Source organism: Equus caballus, chromosome 4 (genome assembly GCF_041296265.1).
Source record: "Equus caballus isolate H_3958 breed thoroughbred chromosome 4, TB-T2T, whole genome shotgun sequence".
In the NCBI taxonomy this organism is placed as follows: Eukaryota; Metazoa; Chordata; class Mammalia; order Perissodactyla; family Equidae; genus Equus; species Equus caballus.
Genome location: NC_091687.1, coordinates 52450221 through 52472616, shown reverse-complemented (window position 1 = coordinate 52472616; position 22396 = coordinate 52450221). Strand labels below are relative to the sequence as shown.

Genomic DNA, 22396 nt, shown 5'->3' with positions numbered 1-22396 from the left:
TCCTTGTTGTATGAAATTTAAACTGTCCTTCTTGTTACGCCACTTTGAGTTTGGCTTTCTTGCAGAAAGTTCATCCAATCAGTTCATCAAGGCAAGAGATTTTCATTTTGAAAACAAAAAGGAGGTATTGTGGCAATTTAGGAAGGAAATTTTTGTTTATTTGTTTTTGAGGAAGATTCGCCCTGAGCTAACATCTGCCGTCAATCCTCCTCTTTTTGCTGAGGAAGACTGGCCCTGAGCTAACATCTGTGCGCATCTTCCCCGACTTTTTTATATGTGGGATGCCTGCCACAGCATGGCTTGACAAGCGGCATGTAGGTCCATGCCCAGGATCCAAACTGGCGAACCCCAGGCCGCCGAAGCTGAATGCGTGAACTTAACCGCTGTACCACCAGGTATGCTCCAGGAAGGGGATTTTTAAAGAGGGAAACAACATTGTTCTACTTTAAAATGGGATCTTTCTATATGTCAGGCATTTGTGTGTGTTCTGTCTATGTTTAAAAAAAATCTTAAAAACAGATGTGGGTTTTATTCTTCTGGCAGCGGTATGCAAGTTGGATTTGATGAGGTCTAAGCTAGAAGCAGAAGAATGTAGAAGTTATTTTACAAACTATGCAGTAGAGATGATTATGAAGGGAAAGAGAAAGAGTCAAAACATATTTAGGAGGTACAATTGAAAAGATTTGGCAGGTGGTAGAGTTTTATGGCTAAGAGAAATGGAAGATTCTAGAATAAACTATTTCTTAGACATATTTGACTATGTCTAAGTGAGTATGGATTAGCTGAATGTGAAACACTGGCTCATTGGCCCTGGTTTCTGTCATGAACTTATCTTGGACAGAGCAAATGCAATAGGAGTAAAGTTACTCAAGTTTTCTAGTTAGTCTGTTGCCTAAATTAAGGGTCAACAATTAGAAATTATTCAGGAGATTTCATGCAACAAAGAAAATGCATTTTATAAAAATCTCATTGGAATTCTAGGGAGAGTAGACCCTGAATTTTCCTGTTGAGGAGCTATGGTAAATAAAGGTGCAATGCCTTGTACCTATTTTGCTTACTTTAAGTACGTGAACTCTGATAGAGAGTCTTATTATATCATGTATTGTAGATTTTTATTTCAAAGACTATAAAAATAGATTTAATATTTTTCAGTAGCCTCAGTCTGCAGCTTTCATTTCTCATGCACTTTTCATTTAAATAGGAATTTTCCTCCATAGGAATTTTCATTACCTTCAGTTAATGGAGTACAAATAACATACTGCATTGATAGAATATTTCTTCTCATATATTAGTTTCTATAACTTTATATTCTCTGCCTTTATATTGTAGATATCACACATGATTAAATATTGACTTTGATTTAGCATCAACAGCACAGTAGTCTTAGTATTTTTCATCAATATTTTCATATACAGAAATCTATTGATATTACTGAATGGTGTTTTTGAAATCCAGTCTAGGATTTTGTATCTATCACATTACTACAATTTTGAAGTTAATACAATTTGAGTCACAGAGTTAAAATAGTTGTGTCTGAAGGATGTGCCTAAAAGTCAAATTATTTTTTAAAGTATTTTAAGATATGCGTATTTTTATCTCTTCAAGAGCTGTTATTAATCAGAGAGTCCTCAAATTCACTAAGGGAACATTTGGAATATACATTTTTCAGTTAATTTTCAAGTTAAATTATACTATGACTCAACACTAAGGCAGTTTTTAAATCAAATCAGATATTTCAAAGGACTTAAAAATGAGAAAGTATGCAAATGATACTTATTGCATGCTTAATACTTGAGGGGCTGTAGCAAATACAGAACAATGGCCGACAATTAGTGAGCATTTACTCTTTGCCAGGTGCTGCTCCATTTACTTGACATGGACTACTTCATTAAATCCTCACTCCAATAATACTTCAGGTGTTATTATTTTTACTTTACAGATGCGGACATTGAAGTGCAAAGAAATGAAATAATTGCCCAAGGTCATGGAGCTAGAATGCAGTGAAGCCAAGCTACAAATCTAGACTCTTAAGCCCTTTGCTCCCAAGTCTATTAATCTCTGCTTCCAGTAGGAATCTCCAGCGATAAAACAAGCTTAATTTAAACAACTAGGGAAACACCTTCCAATGCGCTAATAATATTACAAGTAAAAAGGCTGTAAGTGCTCCAGGAAAGTAGAAAATCAATAAAGGCTTTACGTCATCAAGTTGTGGATTGCAATTTGAAAGTATTGAACATTGATGCGGTCGTTTCCTCCAAGAGCTATGCAAACTTGGGCAAACTATTAACATGTCATTGGTGAATTGGTTGAGAAATAACTATACTCTGTATAAGAGTTTTGTTTGTTTTTTGAGAAGCAATAGATGATATATGTAGAAGACTAAGTAGATTAAATACATGATTTAGGTTTCCTGGCAAAATGAGTCTTGGACTAAGCCTTTAAGAATTTAGAGAGCAGAAAAAAAAAGGAGAATGAAAAAGTAAAGAAAAGGATATATTTCTGTATCTCCAAGCTGTATCCATCTAGTGACAATGGGCATACTCTTGCCTTTAAATGGGGAAGACACAAACACTTTAATGAAACTCCATTTATGGAGATTTAAGTGGATTAATTTAGATTTGAAATCTCCATTTGAGAAAGGAATATTTATTTTGTTTTTCCATTGCAAAGCATGCCAGATATAATTATCTCCTTGAAGTTTAAGAACAACTTTGTTTCCACAGTGTTAAAAAAAAAAAAGAGGGTCTGCTAGGTCAAATAAACATTTCTGAGTGGGCAAATAGTCAGTAAGAAACCATTTGATTCATCAGAATACCATTTGTGCCTGAATGTAAGGTCATTTTTTCCCATAGGAAGATGCAAAAGAAAGATTTTGGCCATATAAACTTTGGGGAATGTAGGTAAATAGCCATATATCTATTTATAGCATTTAGTATATCAATTTTAAAAACATACTTAAATTACACACTACGTAAAATAATATATGATTTATAAATGTTACTATTTTCTACTCTCAATTTTTGTGGAATACTTTCACTGTATTGGGTTGAATAGTGTTCCTCCAAATTTCACATCCACTCAGAACCTCAGAATGTGACCTCATTTGGAAATAGGGTATTTAGAGATATCATTGGTTAAAATGAGGTCATACTTGATTAGAGTGGGCTCTAAATCCAGCATGACTGGTGTCTTTATAAGGAAAAAAAGAGACAAAGTGAACAAGGCCATGTGACAATGGAGGCAGGTGTGATGCGGCTGCAGCCAAAGAACACCAAGGATTGTTGGCAACCACTAGGGGTGGGGAGAGGCAACAAAGAATCCTTCCCTAGTGCTTTCAGAGGAGCATGGCCATGCCGACACCTTGATTTCAGGCTGCTACTCTCCAGAACTGAGAGAGAATAAATTCCTTTTGTTTTAAACTACTCAATTTGTGGTAATTGGTTAATGGTAGCCGTAGGAATACGTTTACACTAATTCATTTACACTCTTAGTATATGCTTCAAACATCAGTGAGGCCATACATACTGGAGTCATGCTTTGAGTTTTCCAAGACAGATTTCAAAAGTACATAGTCTTCACTTTCTACACTGTTTGAGACACAGAGCCTTTTAAAACTGTGCATAATTCCTTCACGTGAAATTTTATCTCAATAAAATTTTGTAAAATATTGACAGATTATTTTATTTTTCCTAAAAGTGCTGCACAAGGATTCGAAGATTCAAAATGTGACTTCCTGTTTCCTATGGAATAATATTGGGAAAATGTATCACCTTATGTTTAAGCAAACATGAGAATTACTTGATGGAACATACTGGCCAATTCTCGATCAATTCATTCCTAGAAAGATGAAGTGTGATTTAAAGTTGACAAAGCAAGTTATAAATTTGTATGAAAGAATGAATGTTTTTAAAATTCATAACTTGAAAGTGCAAGTACTTTCTTCTGATATGTGTCTGAAAATTGCATGTTTGACAACTTTGTGAGGTCTTTTTTTGTTTGTTTTTGAGGAAGATTAGCCCTGAGCTAACTGCTGCCAATCCTCCTCTTTTTGCTGAGGAAGACTGGCCCTGAGCTAACATGCGTGCCCATTTTCCTCCACTTTATGTGTGGGACACCTGCCACAGCATGGCTTGCCAAGTGGTGCCATGTCCGCACCCAGGATCCAGGCCGGTGAACCCCACGCCGCCAAAGCAGAACGTGCGAACTTAACCGCTGCACCACCAGGCTGGCCCACATCCTGAGGTCTTAATGAGAGAGTTATTTAGTTGACTTCCTTTGCCAAGTTCCTATTGGTCAGAATCTTGATGGTCATATTTTGATTACTATTATGTATTATAAAATTTACGTATTAATTAATTTTGTGTATTATAAAATTTAGTAATGTATTATTTATTACTTATGTTATTTATTGTAGAATTCATTACAGATAGATAAGGAGAATATTGTACATCAAACTCAAACGTCCTTAAATGGTAAGGTTAAAAGAGAAATGTACATGGAAGAGACAAACCAAGACCTCCAAGCAATATTCCTTATTATTATTTATAAATTCTCACTATTCTTTAATATCAAAGTGATAATTTATCAAAACTCCACAATCCGATCCCAAGGTATAGAAAAGATATGATGACTTTCAAAATATATTTTACAAGAGGCTTGCTTCTCTCTTTCTCATTTAAAGTAAACTCACGTATAGTCACCCTCTCTGACTTCCAAAAATATTCTTGTTTTCATAAATTTTGCCTTTTCCAACTGGTTTTCAACCATTCACTCAATAAATATTGACTGTACTAAGCAATGGCAACATAATCAGCTCCTTCCCTTCAACTTTAACTTTTTAAAAGTTGCTTCTTAGGGAAAAAACAAACAAATAAAATCACTGCCACTATCTTTACCTCTCCTTTAGATAACTGCACTATTTTTTTCTGGCTCATATACAAATTTTTGTAAAATGCTGCATCCATTTTCTCCTTTCCTGTTGCATTCTGGATTGCCTGCTACTCTGATGAAGCATTCCCTGTGCTTTTAACCGTGCCCTTCTCTGGGTCTTTTCTCAACTATTATCTTCCACAGTAGCTCTACTCTACTTGAAACTATTCATTATGCATTTATAGAATTTTTCTCTTCTCTTGGTTTTCAGGATAATGTGCTTCTTTGCTACTTACTTCTCTAATAATTCATCTGACAAGCCTTCCAAGCCTTCCTTATGGTTTTTAATTCTTTTCTTTCTAAGTGTGAGGTTACTGCAAAGCTAAGCTCTTATTTTTATATTCTTACCCTTTGTACTATCTCAGAAAGCTCATTCATAATTATAGCTTCAGTGATCATTGGCAACCAATCCTTACTTTTATCCTTATTTCTTGCAAGCTCTAATTCATCTAATAAAGAGGTCTATTCAGTAAGCAACCGTCAGCTCAAATTCCGTGTATTTAATATAAAACTCACCACCTTCCTCTCTAGATGGAATCTCCTTTTGATGTTTCCGATTTGGTCAACTACAACAACATTCTCCTAGTCCCAAAGGAAGGACATCATGGCCATCAGTAACCACTTCTTCTTTGATCCTAAAATATAATTAGTTGACAATTCCTGTCTATGTAACTTGTTGCCCCAAACAATGCACAAGCATTCTCTCTAAATGAAATTACAAACTTCCTTAGAGTTTATACTGCTTTATCTTCCCACAATGCTTGTGCAGGCCACTCTAATACATAAAGCCTTCTTTTTACACTTATAAATTACACAAGAATATCTGTTTTTATGTATCCTTGTATTATTATCCACCTGCTTCATGTGTGTAAGTCTTATCTTACTAAAAATACTGCACGTTTCCTTAGGAATAGGAATCTATTTATATTTTTAAAATTTTACCTTTATGACTAAGCACTTCTTTGGGGCTATTTGGAATTTTATCATATTTGACTTAGTTGAATTATTAGATTGTTAACAATTTTCTAGGAAAGCTAGATAAGTGTTCAGTAATTAAAACCTGAAATGTTTTAGTATGGAATGAACAATTATTTATATATAACTTTTTTTTTTAAATGATGAAGTCCCTTGGGAAAAAGTGAAACAGAAGAAAATATCTGTAACAATATTTTTTTAGAACCTAGCTGTTTGTCGCTTATTTAAAACAAGAATCAATACAACCAAATGCTGGCAAATGTAAGAATCCAAGTATCCTTTTGTGCCTGTTGAAGTAAGCATTGATCACTGTTTTAAAACATGTAGAAATATATTTTTATTTCAAGGTATATTTGTTGATATTTTTAACCTGCATTTTTTCACTATAGAATCAAATAATTAAAATTATCTTAGTGGTTTTATTTGCATTAAACATAATAGAATATACATGCTTTATATGTACATGGTCTCTCAGATAAACTAGTAATATTTGTCTTCATAAATATAGAAAATAGTTTGCATTTTATTTTAGTTAACAATTCCTGCTCAGTATTGACATATTTTAATTGAGTATAATTTGTTCTTATGATACATGGTTAATATTTGTGGGTTATATAGCTGTCAAAAATCTATGATGTTAAGAAAACAATTGTGGACATTTGTAATAAGCATATGCGCCTAACAACACTAACATCGCTTCGGTCTAATTGAATTTTGTAGCTCATTCTATAAATGTTCACACTCAACATGCCTGAAATAGAGAAAAATTATTCTTAATAATAAAAACTTTAAAAATCTTGTATGTGCACACACACATGCATGTACACACACACACACACTTTTAAGAGTAAGAGTCTTGAACAATGAGATTTTAAATTAGGTACTTAAACTAGATACACCTTGAAAATACCAAGTAAATGCATGTGAGTATGTATCTAGCACATCAGGTAAGAACCACCATTTTAATTGCTGCTTTTTGATAACTAAATGTAACTTTTAAAGATAATATAGAAGTAAATAAAGGAGAAGAACTAAAATTTAATACTGACTAATAAAGTCCAAATACCGTACAAGTCTTTCACGTGCTTAATCTCATTTAATCCTTACTAGAGTTGTTCTATTTATAGGAAGGAAACTGAAGCTCAAAGAGGTCAAGTTACCTTTCCAAGGTCATTTGCTAGTAAATAATGGAGCAGAAATTCAATCTTTGGTTTGTCTGATTCTGCAACCCCTGTGGAGCATGTACTTAAATGTCACACTTGTTCAGGTTTTCCATGAAGACTTATTATCAAACAGAAACATAATAAGGCTAATTTTTAAAAATAAGCAAGTGGTGCATATTCATATTCTTGACACCTGCTTTGGAAATGCTGAGCTGATGGCAAATTTTATAGTGTAAATTTTTTGCACTTACCTTTGGACTCAAGCCATATCTGACCTATTAAAATGAAATATATGGCCTGTTTTAGAGCCAAATATTCCCATTATTGTGTCAGGTATATTATAAAACAAAAACAAAAACTCCTATTACCACAGCTGCAATGTGTCAAATATAATAAAAATTTTTGAATGGGAAAAAATAAGTCAAGATAAAAAGAGGTACATTACATTTATCAGATAAAAATATTAAATGATCTGTTTTTCTCCAACACACATTTTTATACCTATGTAATCCTGAACCTCTTCTCCTCCTTATAACTGCAGTTTTTGCCACAGATCTTTCAGTTTTATCATCATTTTACAATAAAAAATATATCCATTAGATATCATGGCTCAAACTCTTTCTAGTATATAGAATAATTATTTTATGAGAAAATGCTTACTTATATGTGGTTTATTTAGGCATGAATTATAATGTTCTTTTTTTATGCAATCATGACATTTATTGAATTAGTAATATCTTTGGATTTCTTTCTGTTTCTTGTTTTGTTTTGTTAAATTTTTTAAATTAATTTATTTTCGGATGAACATCATATTTCGAATTCTGTGTAGATTACATCATGTTCACCACCCGAAAACTAATTATAGTGCATCCCCTAACATGTGAGCCTAATCACCCCTTTTGTCCTCCCCCCTACCCCCTTCCCCTGTGGTAACCACCAATCCAGTCTCCAGTGCTATGTGTTTTTTTGTCATTGTTTTTATCTTCTACTTATGATTGAGTTCATATGGTATTTGACTTTCTCCCTCTGCCTTATTTCACTCAGCATAATACCCTCAAGGTCCATCCACATTGCCACAAATGGCCGGATTTCATCATTTCTTATGGCTGAGTAGTAGTCCATCATGTATAAATACCACATCTTCTTTATCCATTCATCCCTTGCTGGGTACCTAGGCTGCTTCCATGTCTTGGCTATTGTGTATAATGCTGCAATGAACATAGAGGTGCAAGTTTATGCCTTTGTGTTTTCAAGTTCTTTGGATAAATACCCAGCAGTGGGATAGCTGGATCATATGGTAGATCTATCCTTAATTTTCTGAGGATACTGCATACTGCTTTCCATAGTGGTTGTACCAGTTTACATTCCCAACAGCAGTAAACAAGGGTTCCCTCCTCTCCACATCCTCTCCAATATTTGTTGTTTCCTGTCTTGTTAATTATAGCCATTCTGACCGGTGATACCTCATTGTAGTTTTGATTTACATTTCCCTGATAGCTAATGATGTTGAGCATCTTTTCATATACCTGTTGGCCATCCGTATATCTTCTTTGGAGAAATCTCTGTTAAGATCTTTTGCCCATTTTCCAATTGGATTGTTGGGCTTTCTTTCTTTCTTTCTTTTCTTTTTTTTTTTTTAAGATTGGCACCTGAGCTAGCAACTGTGGCCAATCTTTTTTTTAATTTTCTTTCTGCTTTATCTTCCCCAAGTCCCCCCAGGTACATAGTTGTATATCTTAGTTGCAGGTCCTTCTAGTTGTGGCATGTGGGATGCTGCCTCAAGGTGGCCTGATGAGTAGTGCCATGTCCGCACCCAGGATCCGAACCAGTGAAATCCTGGGCTGCGGCAGCAGAGTGCGGGAACTTAACCACTCGGCCACAGGGCCAGCCCCGGATTGTTGGTTTTCTTGTTGTTGAGCTGTATGAGTTCTTTGTATATTTTGGATATTAACCCCTTATCTGATATATGGTTTGCAAATATCTTCTCCCAATTGTTAGGTTGTCTTTTCATTTTGTTGATGGTTTCCTTTGCTGTGCAGAAGCTTTTCAGTTTAATGTAGTCCCATTTGTTCATTTTTTCTTTTGTTTCCCTTGCCTGGTCAGACATGGGACTTGAAAATGTGCTGCTCAGACCAGTGTCAAAGAGCGTACTGTCTATGTTTTCTTCTAGAAGTCTCATGGTTTCGGGTCTTACATTCAAGTGTTTAATCCATTTTGAGTTGATTTTTGTGCATGGTGTAAGGGAATGGTCTACTTTCATTCTTTCACATGTGGCTTATAATGTTCTTTTAAAGTATAAGAATGTTGATGCTTTAGTAGATGATAAGACTTTGAGATAATATAATAATTTATAGCCAATGGAAGATATTTGCAATTCACTTTGTGTAAATCATAATAATGCCTCAGTATATATTTTGCAAGGAGACTTTTATGGACAGTTACTTTTAGTTAGCCTTCGTTATATAAAATAAAAGAACAATCTTTTAAAGATTTAAGAGGACAATAAAATATTGATATTTCACATATACATTTTAATATAAATTAGGGCAGTTCACTTTTTTCAGTCTTCAGATTATTTATAATATATAGGACATAAATAGATATAAATATGTATTAACTGAGACCACTCTGCGTCAAATTAGCAGTAAATTAACTTTGTAATTGAACAAAATAAAAAACAAATTTTACTTCAAAATTTTTTCTCCAACTGGAAAGCATGCATATTAAAAATAGCATTTAAAAAATAAAATATGTATGCAGTAATAGCACTGGGGTAGAAGACAGTCACTTTGGGGTCTTTATACCAATGGTAATTAAGTGATATGTTACAAGTGCTTCAATAATTACTCTTTCATTTTTCCCAGATAAAATTCCTTTTATACACGGATCACATAGCTCATGTGGTTGTATACATGTGCCCTTGTATATGTGTTTGGCTACTGTGGCAATATTAAATGACAGTTCTTTTGGGGCCATAGTTACATTAAAGTCCTCAGCAAAGGCAAGCACCAGATGAGGAGTTATGTTCCTTTGACTGCCAGTTGTGGCCTGGCTGTGTGCCGCTATGGTGGGATTGGGAGGGAAAACCATGATGAATAATGAACAATTCAATTAGTAAATTTCTTGTTTTTCCATCTGTACCTCTGAGGCTAAAGAACTGTATTGGGTCTATTATCTTAAAGAAATCCTTAGAATAATTTTCTCATCAAAATAGAACCATGCCCACTTTTCCTTATATATGTTATACTTCAATAAAGAATTTTGGAAAATATAGAATTGTGCTATCATTTGTAAGGGACATTTATCTAGATGTTGTGAATTCCTATATTTATGAATATCATTTATATTCATAGTTTCTCCCTCCCCAGCTGAACAAAATATGTAACTAAATATGAGAGAGACTTCTTCAGATCCTTACTGAGAGTTTAAAATGGATAATGGAATAATAGCAAACATCAGTGTTGTTTTAGAATGTAATATCAGGTTTGTTGGCTATCTGAGATTTAAATCTTGTCGCAGCCCATTAAATATTTCTACTAATTTGACTTAGGACTTTATGGGTCTTTCGTAAGTCATCAATAGCCTTTGTAGCCTTCTTTAAATAAAGAGGATTGAGCTAGATGAGCTCTAAACTCTCTAAGATTTGTTTCTAATTTTATATTTCAATGAATTTCCACTCTGGTTTAAACTCTGATGATGCCAAGGGTATTTTGATATTAAAGATAGCAACAACAGTATCTAGGTCATATGCTAAAGAGAGAAGGGGAAAGAGAAAGAAAGAAAGAGAGAGGAAAGGAAGGGGAGAGAGGATGTTTCTTTATCGCAAATGGATGTTAAATGTATTTTCTTGTGCAATATATTCAGTATCAAGTAAGGAAAAAATATATCTTTGGTTATTTCAGAAATTTGAATGTGCTATTTTTGCATTCTTAGGTAAATATAACGTATTTCCCAAAATGATATCAACTGGGAGAAAAGGTAACAGTTTGAGCTCTGTAGTGTGTGTGAAAATCTCAAGACACTGAGATTCTGTAAGCTTCTGCTTTTACACTGTAGCAGCTCATGCTTCTTAGACAATAGGAGGTGTCATGTGATACTCTGAACTTTTCCTTGTCGTACCTTAATATGAGAACACCTTCTACTGTTCTTACCCCACTAAAGAGTAAACTTTGCTATTGCAAAAAAAGAAAAAGGACAAAAAAAGGCCTTCACCCAATCTCTTGTTTTACACATGGGAGAAGAATGGGTTTCAAATTTACTATAACGCAAACCATTAGGAACTATATTTGTCCAACACAACACCTTGGTTTATACTCCAGACACTGCCAAGCAGCCAGTGTAAACTCAATCTGAGGTGTAATGCACTCCATATGCTTCACCATACTGCATAGGCAGACAATTGAATCTTTCACATCTGACTTGATTCAGATTAGCTCCAAATTGGAGATAGCAAAATAATGCAGTTTTAGAACATGTTATTTAGAAAGAAGGAACAGTAGTTTTTAAGGAGAAGATATAGCAAAGATAATCAATGCATTAGACACATCCTATTAGCCAATCAATAATTATGTGATGATTATGTCTATACATAATGGAACTATGTAACATGTAAAAAGTTTATTCAAACCACAAAGGTTTTTTCTACTTCATAGGACATCTTTTAATTGTGTATCAATAACAATGTAATTTTCTTGATTATAAAAGTGATATACATTTATTATACAAAATTATAAAACAATTTTGAAACATTCGAAGAAATAATACAAATATCTGTTAATCTCACCAGTTGGAGAGAGCATTGATAATTAAAACTCAAACTGAAGTCATTTTGAGTATATCTTTTGATATCATATATATGTATATATATAATATACATGACAAATATATAATATGTACAATAACAAATATATAATATGTACGTAACAAAAGATGTATGATGTGGTTGTATTTGGATCACTTTTTAGATATGTTTGTAACCTCATTTCTTCTTAGCATTATACCATAACTGATTTCCTATGTTCTTATTATTTTAGAATATGACTTTTAATAGTTGCATGATATTTATCATAATGATCTACCATATTCAATGAATTGTTTGACATATTTTCAATAGAATAAATATCACTTCAGAGATTTGATTAAACACAAACCTTTTGATATATATGATTATTTCCTTAGAAGATATTAATTCATCTGGAATTATTGAATCAAAAGTTAATGTTTTACTTACTGCTAATTTTGTCTTGGCAGTCTATTTTAATCACACTCATTAGTAGTGTATGAGATTTATTATTTTCCTAAATCTTTGTCACCATAACCCATTTGTTTTTAAAACTTTGTCAGGTTGGTAGATGGAAAATGTTATCTTCTTTAACTTGCATTTTTATTATAAGTATGTTCGAGTATTTTTATATGTCTTGATCATTTATATTTCTTTGATAATTTAGCAGTTTGTGTCCTTTGCCCCTTTTCTATTGGGCAATCTATTTTTACTGAATTCTATAGGGATTAGAACATTTTTGGATTCTATTAAGTAATGATGTGCTGTTCAGACCTTATGGAGATGTTCCTCATATAGCTATGTTTTTTCTAATTTTAAATTTTCATGAATACAGAGTTATTAATATTAAATTTTTCTCTACTAAAAGTATTTCTACACTCATGTTTTTGGCAATCTAACTTTGTATTTTTTAAAACATTAGAAAATCTGAAGGAATTGATGACTAGATGCTTGAAGACAGAAATAAAGGAAAATGATGTGGCTCAAATATTTGCCTCAGGAATGTGTCTATCAAATGAATTAATGGAACAAGAAAACATAGGTATGGCATTTCAGGGCCATTTTACTGGATGAGTTATATATATTAGAGAGATTAGTGGTTTTCAGGTTGTGTCTCTGGATTCTTTTGTTCCTTTGTAGGTGCCACCCACAAACCCATGATTGGGGGGGAGGAGGAAAAACACTAAGCAAGGGCTACCAGGTCCCCTTTACCTGCATCCATCATAACTGCTCTGCTTCTTACTGTCCACTTTACATAGTTTGGTTCTACAATGGATTTCCTTTGAAAAAAGAGATTTTTCCTGATAATTAAGGTTTTAAAACTACTACTCTAGAAAGTTTTCATATCTTCAGGTTAAATTATCATATTATATCAGATTTTACTGTAAATCATTACAAAACCTTTCTGGAACTAGGAAGAGATTCAATTCTAAAATAATATAGATTTTAATCATTGTAATAAGATATAGAGTTCATATTTATCTAATATAGCTATCACAGATTATTCAGGCATAGATGATATAATGATGTCTGGACATTACCTATATAACAATTAGCTTACATTTAGCATAATTTACATATACTCAGGATATGAAGCAAGCATAAGTTATATACATAGATGTTAAATCTTAAGTTCTACAGTGTCATTTGTTTCAGGGGTATTTTGTCTCATTGGTAGTATGTCTAATTGTTTGGCGTTAAAGGAGTTGCATATTTCAGCAGAATTGTGGGTAGAATTAGTCCAATTGTTATTATCCCACTAAATATCTGTTTTTAAAGAATGTTCATTACCTGTAACAAAGCTGTATCCAGTAAAACCTAAAATAAAAGGCCCCAAATGCTACTATAAATTCATTCCAAAATATTATGGTTAAGCAATGTTGTATGACTTCTTCCTTAGAGCTTAGTAGTCCTTTTGGCCACGGTGATGAGATTTTGTCATTCATCCCAATTTCTAGGTTTTATATGCTGAGAGGTTTTTTAAATAATATTTTGAAGCAAGTAGTAGAAAAGTCAAGTGAAATATTTGCAACCTGAATGTATGATCATTAAATACAAAATGTTGAGATAATTGAAGTTAAATTTATCATTAACACATTATTTTCTCATTGAACAAACGTTCATGAAATCTTGTCCTAGGACAAAATGTCTCAAAATATTAGAGTGTTAATTGGGGAAAAAGTGGAATGAATGGCTAGATATAAGTAAATACTTGCAAAATTTCTTGTTAGACAGTAAAAGATCTTTAGGATAGATGATAATGAAAATTATCATAATGATAATATCTATCATCTAAAGACACACTTGCTAGACTTACGTTGACTTGCTAGTTTATATTATCTCATTTGTTAGCATGAAACTATAGAAATAAAAATCTTTATTTAGAGATGAGGGAACCTAGACGCAAAAAGTTAATTAACCTCAGCATGATCAAAGTGCTAGTAAGCGACAAAAACATGACACCGCCCAGAGTGTTATCTTCAAGTCTATGCAATGAATCATTAAAGAATGGACAGTGTTGATTGAAAATGAAATGCAATATTTGATAGGGAATGAATCTAATTTACACATAGAGATAAGTGTCACATAAGTGTCACAACACAACTGCAGACTTGGAGGCAAGTTCCCCAAAGAATTTGACCACTGTCATTATATGTGGACACAACTGTTGTTCTAACTCCAGTGAAAATTAGAAATGAACCTCTGCTCTAGAGCAAAAACAAAAACAAAGCAAAAAATACAAAAATCAAAAACAAAACAAAACTGAAGTTGTGCTAAGAATCTTATCCGTTCAATTTTCTTTGTAGTTAGACTTTCCTGATGGGACGTAGCAGCTATACAGGTATTAAAGTCTAATGATAAAGTGAAACTTGCAGATCTAAGTGCTCTGTGGAGTATATTTATTGTTTACTCTGTGCCAGACAATGTGCTGGAAAACATCAGCTGAAGATTCCAGGAAGACTCAAGGGATATACAGTTTAGTGGTGAAAATTAGGCCTATCTGGAGAAGATCTGAAGTTTGCCAAAGTCTGATATGGCAGAAGTGTTTACTGCTCACCAAATGGCCATGTGCTGCAGAATATTTTCCAGTCGCCTTGCAGGTATATTGGACTTTGTTCTGGCCTACAGGCTGTGACTAAAAATGACATGTGTCACATCTGCATCAAAGTATATGAGACCAGGTGTGTCACCCTCCACCTCTCTTTTCCCCTGCTGCAGTATGTTGGAGAAACATATTGAGATGACTAATTCACAAGATCAATTCCTGCCTGGAGAACTAGCCATCTTGCATCAGAATTTGCAGGAGTAAGAACTAAACTTTTGCTAAGGCAATAAGATGTAGACATTAACTCACTGTGACAGCATTGTCTAGTCCATCATGAATAATATACCCAGCTCTTCTTTGCAAAAACCGTTGCTAAATGAATCTTATGACTATATCAATAATTAATTAACGACGATACTTCTGATGCACAGAGGAATAATCGAATGTCTTCAGATAGGATGTTTTGCAGCTCCAGGAATTTCCTGTGTTTCCTTGAGATCTTTTTATGGAGATTTCCATGTGTGGTACCACATTGTGAAGCTCCTAATTATGGGGTCAAGAGGCTCAACTTACAGAATGATTTCAGGTCCTACATCATTTTGACAGATACATATGTAATTTGGTACCTATTTGTGGGGGGGGAAATAAGAGAGAAAAAGTTAAATGATATCTTCTAGATCAGCACTGTCCTAGAGAAATAATATAAGGTAATCCACCTAGGTAATTTTAAATATTCTAGTAACTACATTAAAAAAGGAAAAAGAAAATTTATTTTCATAATGTACTTTAGCCCAATATATCCAACAAATGTCATTTTAACATGTAACCAATATAAAAGCTTATTAATTTCATACTAAGTCTTTGAAGTCTGATTGCATTTTAATCTTAAATCATATCTTAATTTGGACTAGCCACTTTTCAAATGTTCAATAATCACATGAGCCTGTATGTAACAGTGCAGCTCTAGAAGTGACTTAAATTTATTCCATATTTACTGAGCTTATGTTAGGCATCGTGGTAGGCACATTCACAACATTATTGAATTTATTCATTATAATATTCTTTTGAGTTAACAAATAAATGCACTCATAGAGTTAAAAAGTGACAGAGCTAAGATTCAAATCCATTCTCTTCTGCTTTTGGAGATGAAGCCATGCTCTAGGCAAGCAGATTACCATGGGGAGTCCTCTGTAAGAAGTCCAAGCAAGAAGAGTGAGGGCCCCCAATAAAGTAATGGCTTTGGTGATGGAGAGAAGGGTGGAGTTAATGAATGTTAAAGAGGTATAATGGGGACTATTCTACCTGATGATTGATTGCATATGGAGGGTGAGAATGGAGGGGCTTGTCAAGAATGGGTTCCTATTTCTGACTTGAGCTAGAGTTGGCAATGGTGCTGTTTAAAGAGAGACTGACATGGGATTTGTTAATGTAAAGTTTAGATTTAGCAATTTTTGATCACTGGAATTGTTAGTACAGTGAAAGGAACCTAACCCACTTTTTTGTTTTGGCCATGATTAGGTTATATTTGACCACAAACACCAGATGATAATGATTTAACACCTGATAACTATTTAAGACTTATATTGTCTACAAACAGAGCTACACATGGATTGGCAAGTCTTTAATATTATTACAGAAAGAGGAATACCAACAGCTAGTTCAGCAACCTCAGATTTATAGTGCCTACCATTTAGAAGCTTCTATGTGCTTCTTGGTATCTTTTTTAAAGATACCTCTTCAGCTTTGTCACCACATATGCAACAGTGGAGGTTTCTGCAGAGTTTTAGAAATATGTGCTTATCTTTGGACCTGGAAGAACAATTCCAAGTGATGCCACCTGTGCCTGAGCCATCTGCTTTGGCAGAGTCTATCAGATAGTAGTATGCCACGTACTTCGGAAAATCTGATCTTAAAAATTCAAAGGGACTCAGCTTTTTACTCTGATCAAATCACATTATTAACTTCATAATGTAGGATACACGAGGTGACTAAGAAGAAAACTTGGAGGAATCCAAGCATCTCATAAGCTATTAGCAGGTGCTACTGGCCCACACATGGTAACTGTAATGGAAAAATTAACAATTATCCTGGAAAGTGATAATTGTGCTACTTTTATTTCTCTATGTTTACTACATCAGAGAAATATTCTTAAAGTTGTTTGCAATAAGTGAAGGTTTTGTTATATTTAATTATGGGTCAAATTTGTTTAAATTGACTTTGAGTATGTCTTCATAGAAACACTAACCTCACTGTAACCAGTACATGTAATCATCTTTAATGAATTATTTGCAGAAATCCTGCTGCAGATCACTACAGATGCCCTAGATTAGAGGAAAGAGGAAAGGTTTCCCATTACTTATGCAGCCCCCTTCAAGATCAGTAGTAAGTTTTCCTGCATTTTTTCATAAAGTATTCCAAGATACTTATGTCTTTTTCAGTCACGGCTCTGTTTTCTTGTCCATTAGTTATATATGCCCTCAAAAATTAGTTGTTAGAAACATGGAATTAGAGCAAGGTAGTACCTGCAACTCTGAGGTTATAAGGGAAGGGTCACACAAAATGAATGTGCCGAGTAGGGGGAAATAATCTTCTGTAGCCACTCTGGGTTGAAGACGCTTCATCTAGTATTTATACACTCCTACATAGTATAGACAAAGCTTTACTTTGATCACAGATCTCCTTGTTGGTGAAAACAACTGTTAGCTGATTGTATGAGGAATTGCCTTATCCTGGGCCCTTGGGCTCAGAGCTGATAGTCCTTCAGCATTCTAGTTAGTGTTTGATTCTACAGGAATTCCCTTATACTCTGAAGTGCTCTAAGATGCAGTTGGCCCAATCCTTTTTCTTTTCCTCAGCCACTGAAAGCTGTTGAAAACCAGCTATTCCCTTCCCATAGACTATTACCTCAACTTAGCAGAAATCATCCTCTAAAAATAAATAAAATTTAGAAAAACAATTGACTACAATGAGTTTCAGGTTACAGATTTGTAAGATGAGAAGGCAATGATATTCCGAACTTCTGACATTCTGTAGCTTGCACGTGTCCATGCATTGACCACATCTTTGCCTACGTTTCACATTATGCATATGTGATTACTTGAAATTGTTTCTCAGAACAGTATTTTGTTTTTATTACTTTTATCAAAAATACATGTGTTATGTATATGTTTAAACAAAAACTTTTGTGATTACTTATTTTTAAAAATTCCAGTTAAACTAAAACATGTACCTGAGATCTTTTTACCATTATTATAATTATATGTGACTTATGAATTATATGTTTATATTATCAAATATAGAATTATTTAAGCTTATCTTATTTCTCTATCTTTTCACCTGCTAAACACCTTCTGGTTTTCCCTTGGCCTATTCTGTCTTACTATCATCTTGCTAATTCTTTAGGTCAACTGAGACATAAGCAGATAGTTGTCATTTAATCATTTTCATTCTTGTTTTGATCCATTTTCGTATGGCCATTGCCTTGTATAAAAATATTCCATGTGACTTCTCAAAATCTTTACAAATCTGAGCTGAATCAAGGCATTAAACTCTTAAAAAAATTTTGTTATAAGAGATCATGTATTTGGCCTTAACTTTCCGTTTTGTTTGATACACAAATATACAATATTTTCCCTTTATTCCTATGCAAAAAAATGTTGACATCAAAGGCAGCTGGTGTTTCTCTGCTGTGTCTGAATTGTATAAAATTAGAGTGCGCAATTAGATATTTTGGAGGAGCTATACCAACACAGCTAAAACACAGAAGTTTTTAGTGATTCAAATCATAAACCTGGGCTCACAATGAAAGAACCACTTTAAGAATAAAATGTGCTACAAATTGATGAAGCATGAAAAATAAAAACACATAAAAATAACCTACCATAGTGCCAAAATTACATTAGGCATGTTAAACTCTTCAAGTTAGAAAACTTAAAACAGAAGACTGAGGTTTTACCTATAATTCTCATCTTTAGTTTCGATTGAATTTTAGCTCTCTAAGATTTATGAACTTGTTCTAAATTAAATCCACTTAAAAGTATAGCATTGCTTTTTATGACATGGGAGAAATAAATGGTTTATTTCTCTTAAATTGTGGATAGGAATTTAATGCTTGTGAGTTTGATGGTATAGAATATGTAACGTAATTTATAGCCTTGCATTATAGAACTGTCTTGAGTTAGTGTGCCTGTCCATCTTATAGTTACATATGTAAAGGAGGGAATTTTCAAATCTAAAAATTTGAAATGCATACATATGTCAATAAAAATAACATTTAAGGTGAATGCAAATGAAAATATTGAAATTGAATGTAATTATTTCCTATGTGCATCATTATAAGGTAACTTTGTTGAATAATTCTGCATTTAAAACAGGTGAACAGGAAATTTAGTTAGAAGCTTTCAAAATTTGAGAGGTAGTCAATATCTTCCTAATTTCAACACTCCCCCCTCACAAAAAAAAGATAATTAGAATTTCATAAAATGTATGTGGAAAGCAATAGGAATCATGGAAGATTGCATATATTTTGAATTTTTAATTAAATCTTATAAATTTAATTTTATCAGTCATAATCTACATTTCGTGCTAGTTTCCTAAGTATTGTTTAATATACGGTACTTCAGTTGTATCGAAGAAAAGCACTAATTTATGAAAGAAATCACAAATGTAGGAAGAAATAGAAATTAGAAAAACAAAGTATGTTGGATATTATTTTACACTTTTCAAAAGTAAGTATAAGTATTCATTTTTTTCTACTATATGTAGAAATGTAACAAATTTTATTGTGAAAGCACTAATCAGTGTTATGTAAACATAGTAATTTATTTTAAAAATCAGTAAAAGTATATAGAATTACTAAATAACAAGCGTTAGCCAAAGCGAAATTGTTCTTCAAATTCTATAATACATAGTTCCTGGAGAAAGGCATATTCCTTAGCTTTTAAAAATGGAGTGTATCATAAATCACATAAATTACCTTTGGGTATTTAGCATATTTTAATATATTTTCAAAATTCTTTATTTCAGAAGAACCAACTGAAGGACGTAACTATTATTCTTGGAGAAATATCACAGAAATAATATTTCTATCCTCAACAAAACTTTCAGAGACAAATTGCAGTCTCAATTTAATTTTCCATACTTAAATTCATATATCATGACTCTATGTTACTAAGGCAAATATATCTAGCAGTTAAAATGCAAAGTAAAGCTTCATAATATCTGTAGCTAAAGATAATATTTAATTTTAAATATTTTATTCCCATCATACCTCATGTCACAAACATACAGAAGAATGACAGCTCATAAAAGAATCATCATGATTCTTAAAACAAAATTTAAGCAAACTTTTCAGATTCCTTAATTTAAGTGCTATTCCTCTTAAAATAGTCTTAAAAAATATCTCTGCCTTTACTATTGAATATCATTTCATTAAGCGGAAGGGATAATAGATATGCATATTTATCAAATTTAAAGAGCCTAGCACATGTTTCACATAATTTTGGTTATGTTTCCTACAAAAGATGAGCAGCTTACATTTTTCATATACTCAATCTCTTGTTATAATGTGCTGCTTGTAGCATGAAATATTGGTATTAATAGAACATTTCTCAGGAAAATTCAAAATTATTGTAAATATAGAATAAATACTATACAATGTATAGTTTACAAGGAATCTCTAGAAACTCTATAATAAGTTTTGTAATTTTTACCATTGTTCATGACCTAATTAGCCATTAGAGGTAAAAAGGCATCTTTCAACATTGGATTTTTTAGATGTGGACACTGAAATAGCTATTATAGGGAATGCTAGGAACTTTTCCTGTTGTTATTACATTTTGAAAAAATTCTCTATGGCCTAGAAAATAAAAGCCAATATTTTATCTTACTCCAAATATTCTAAAAAATGAAAATTTTGAAAAAAAACTTTATGGAGTAACTAATATATATTTGGAATTTCGGAGAAAATAGAAGTCATATTTCATTCTCAAATGCATCAAGTCCTCCTTTTTACTCCTTTCTTCTTTGAATCATGCTTTTTTCTCTATCAAATAACATTTTCCTTACATTATGCTTTCTGTTAGAAATCTGGACTTTATAATTTTTACTGATATTATATGTTTTGGGTCTTCAATTAAAAAGACCTTCCCTGCTAGCTTTGTTTTAATTAAGTGCCTTTCAAAGAGACTGCTTCGCATTCTAACCTTCTCAAATTTTTCTTTCCTAGACTTCTAGCCTCACCGTTCCAGAGGCTGACTGGCTGAGGCAGGTTGTAGAGAAATTTCTGGACATGTTGTTAACATCTGACACAGTAAATGAGAAAAAAGCCAGCACAGTCACCGAGCAGGTTCAAGGAGAAGGGGTAGCTCCTGGAGATGAAAAGTTTGTGTTTGCTAGTTGCTAGTTACCTGCAACACACTGGTTAAATTCAAAGCCTTTCATTTCTCAATTGCCTCGCCCCCTCCAAATCACTGTAATGCAAACCAAAAGGACCTTTATGGATATTTTTTATTGATGTGCACAGATCAAGTGTATCTTTAGTTAGTCTTGTCTGACATTTTCCACAATACTTTTAATAGACAGCATTATATTATGTAAATATTTCTGGTTGCAGTTTATGGAGGTGGGTGCCTAAATTTCTCTTTGGATAAAGCCTTTAATGCTTCCACCCAGAATCCATGGAGGAGCTACCCAAGTTTGGGAAGTTTAGTGTGGCTCTTTGTACTTCAACTTTTAATATCAGAGCACATATTGAAACCATAAACACAATGAAAATTCAAAAAATATTAGAAGAATATACCCCCTCCTTTTTTATCCTTAAAGAACCAAGGGCATGGGGAGTGACAGGAAGAAACATTCTTAAGATCTAAGCCCTGGACGCCATCCTGCTAGTGCTTAAAACCCTTAGAAACGTGCAACCTGAAGAACACCCTCTTTCAAAGTCTAAAACAAGATTAGATTCCCAAAACATATCGGCAAAGAAAGTCTTACCGTCAAATGCTTGCAGCAGGTCCCAGCTCAGACCCAGACTGAAAAGCTGAGCAGCTGGTGAACAAAAGTTTTAGGTTTTTTTTTTTTTTTTAACGAAGTCTGCAAAACTAATTTCCCTCAAAATAGGGCTCAATTTCCGTTAAAGAAAGCAGCGCTTACAAATCTCAAAATTCCTGATCACCCCCACCTCATCCCACCTCTAAGCAATGGAAAACAATTCGAAATTTCACACGGATGTAAAGGTTTATTGCGAAGCCACTATTCTGCGGTATAACTTAAAAGAAAAGGGAGATAGTCAGGCTGAAGCCTGAGGGACCGGGCGAGGGAAAACGTCCTGCCTTGGGGACACTTCTCAAAGATTAATCAATACTTTTTCCTAATTCAAGCCAGATGGCTGGCGCAGTTTGCTGTCCCCATTAATCCCATTAACAACTTCAAAGACCTAGTCGCCATCCTCTGGACACCTGAGACAACGAAAATAACGGGGCGACGCTGCTGGTGGCACATTTGGGG

General features: G+C 33.4%; 1 long non-coding RNA gene across 1 annotated transcript; it reads right to left on the bottom strand.

Annotated features, from left to right (window-relative positions):
- Positions 1-11669: 11669 nt before the first annotated feature.
- LOC138923751 (uncharacterized) lies at positions 11670-21951 on the bottom strand. Its single transcript, XR_011437833.1, has 2 exons — positions 21884-21951; positions 11670-15519 (listed from the first exon to the last, which is right to left on the bottom strand). It is a non-coding gene; the product is annotated as an uncharacterized lncRNA (long non-coding RNA).
- Between the last annotated feature and the right edge of the window lie 445 nt (positions 21952-22396).